This window comes from Dioscorea cayenensis, chromosome 7, assembly GCF_009730915.1.
Source record: "Dioscorea cayenensis subsp. rotundata cultivar TDr96_F1 chromosome 7, TDr96_F1_v2_PseudoChromosome.rev07_lg8_w22 25.fasta, whole genome shotgun sequence".
Lineage (NCBI taxonomy): Eukaryota > Viridiplantae > Streptophyta > Magnoliopsida > Dioscoreales > Dioscoreaceae > Dioscorea > Dioscorea cayenensis.
The window spans coordinates 13,061,450-13,064,333 of NC_052477.1; the positions used below are offsets into that span (position 1 = coordinate 13,061,450).

Below are 2,884 nucleotides of genomic sequence, written 5' to 3' on the forward strand. Positions count from 1 at the left end.
GCAAGGACTTATTCGCATTAGCAACTCTTAGAAAATACGAAAAAAAATGACAAGAACATGAACACAAAGAACACACAAACATGAAAATAAACCCCCAAATGCTTGGGTTGCCTCCCAAGAAGCGCTTGTTTAACGTCACGAGCTTGACGTACCTTTTCACTTACCTTACGGGGGCTCGAATAATTTGAAATTTCCCCGGTCATCTTTGAATTATTGGTGCTTCTTCCCGGTAAATTCAAAGACATCAATGAATGAATTTCACACTTTTCATGAACAAAGCGAGGTGAAGATTGTACCTTCTTTTCTTGAGGTGTTTGATGAGAATGAGTACTACTTTTCTTCTTCTTTCCCTGAACCTCCCTCCAAATCTTTTTCAACATTGAATCTTTCTTTTCTTTTTCTTTGGCATTGGTGCACATAACCTTCTCCATTGGCCACTTCAAATTGGAACTTGGAAGAGGAGAGTGAGGTTCTTCTAGATCTTCATTTTCTAGCTCTCTCAAGTACTCATCCAATGGGTTTAATGATAGTACTTCCTACACACAATCAGAAATTAAAAGTTCAGTTTCATCAACAAAATAAAGCATGTCATCATGCTCTAAAGAATGTTTCATGGCCGCCAGTAGAGTATACACTGCTTCTTCTTCACCAACTCTTAATGTTAATTTTCCTCCTTTAAGGTCAATTAGGGCACCGGAGGTAGTGAGGAATGGCTGACCAAGAATCAACGGTGTCTCCACATCTTCATCAATATCCATGATGACAAAATCCACAGGGAACACAAATTTGTCCACCCGGACAATCACATCTTCTACAATCCCATGAGGCTTCCTTGTTGATCGATCTGCCAATTGTAAAATCACTCTCGTGGGTCTAAGTTCATCAAGACCAAGCTTCATATACATAGTATAGGGCATAACATTAATGCTTGCCCACGAGTCCTCTAGGGCATTTTCTTGAACTCCACCCTCAAGAACACATGGGATTATGAAGCTTCCCAGATCTTTCAATTTTTGTGGGAGTTTTTTCTCCAGAATAGCCGAGCAATTTCCCGTGAGTGCAATTGTGCCCTCTTCTTCCAATTTTCTCTTGTTTGTTAGCAATTCTTTTAGAAACATGGCATACTCGGGCATTTGAGTCAAATCTTCCACTATTGGGATGTTTATGTGGAGTTGCTTGAAAATGTTGATGAATTTTCTGAATTGAGCATCCTCCTTATCTTGCTTCACTCTAGCCGGATATGGAATTGGAGGTTTGTATTCCGACGGCTTTGATGACTCCTTTGGTGGATTCTTCCTATCTTCACTTTGCTTGCTTCTCTCAATAACTTTCTTCATCATGTTAGGGTATTCCACTTGGGCTACCCTAGTCTCCTTGACACTTGTGTCAACTCCGACCCTTGTCTCAACCTGTTTCCCGCTTCTAAGGGCAATGGCCTTCAAGTGCTCTCTTGGGTTCTCCTCAGTGTTGCTAGTGAGACTACCTGAAGGTCGCTCAGAATTAGCTTTAGCAAGCTGCCCCACTTGATGCTCGAGGGATTGCACAGAAGCTTGTAGGTTACGCAAAATGGAGCCAATTTCAGTGAACTGTCTGGCATATTGAGCAAGCTGAGCGTTCATCTTACTGAACTGAGTATCCATACTGCTAGTTATGCTGTTGAATCTTGATTCAGTGTTAATCATGAACTTGGCAAGTACATCTTCAGTAGTGAACCTCTTCTACAAGATTGGTTGTTGCATTTGGGAACCTTGTGGAGGTGGTGCAGCTTTCTGTTGTTACCCCTGATTCCATGAAAAGTTTGGGTGGTATTTCCACCCCGGATTATAAGTCGAGCTGTAAGGATTCCCTTGTGGCCTTTATCCCCCAATATAATCAACATTCTCAATTGGGGCGACGGAGGAACTAGCAAAAGGGCATTGGGCGACTCCATGTCCTCCACCACAAGTGGTACAACTCATCACCGATTCCGACTTCGAGCTACAACCCATGAGCATGTCTAGCTTTCGAGATAACACATCAACCTTTGCGTCAAGAACATCATTAGCATTGACTTCATAAATTCCGGTCCCTTTTTGTGGTGCACCTCTTGAGGCCCAATGAGACACATTGCTTACCATTGATTCAAGGAGTTGCTCGACCTCATCGGGGTACTTGTTACTGAGAGATCCACCCATTGCGGCATCAATAAATTATCGAGTTGCATAATTCAACCCGTTGTAGATGATCTGAACACTCATCCAAGAAACAAAGCCATGATGGGGGCATCATCGAAGAAGGTCTTTGAATCTCTCATAAGCTTCAAATAGTCTCTGATTCTCCTTGTTTGAAGGCTGAAATTTCTTGCCTTAGCTTCGCCGCTTTGGTAGGAGGAAAATAACTTCCCAAAAATTTTTCCACCATATCTTTCCATGTTTTGATCGACCCCGGCGATAAGGATGTGAGCCATCGGTATGCTCCATCTCTCAAACTGAAAGGGAATAATCGTAGCCGAATCGCATCATCAGTCACCCCGTTTATCTTAAAGGTAGAACAAATTTGAAGGAAACGGGAAAGATGATCATGGGCATCTTCATTTGCAAGACCATTAAATTGGACTGAATTTTGGACCATGCCGATGGTGCTTGCCTTGATCTCAAAATTATTTGTTGCGATGGATGGCGCTTGCACACTAAATTCTTCACCCGTGAATTGCGACCTTTCGTATTCGGATAAAGTACATCTTTCTTCGGCCATGATTACAGATTCTGTGTCCTTAATTTCGATGTTTCTTTCACTAGTGCTTTCACCCACCTCTCTAAGTCTTCGACGCAAGGTCCTCTCAATTTCACTGTCTTGTGCAACTAGATTTGATGGATTTGCTCATGTCATGCACAGTACCTTGCAA

The 2,884-nt window shown here is 42.3% G+C and overlaps 1 non-coding gene across 1 annotated transcript; it reads left to right on the top strand.

The window, feature by feature from the left end:
• Nucleotides 1-2,247: 2,247 nt before the first annotated feature.
• On the top strand, nt 2,248-2,352 carry LOC120266040. Its single transcript, XR_005537883.1, has one exon. It is a non-coding gene; the product is annotated as a small nucleolar RNA R71 (small nucleolar RNA).
• The last annotated feature ends 532 nt before the right edge of the window (nt 2,353-2,884 follow it).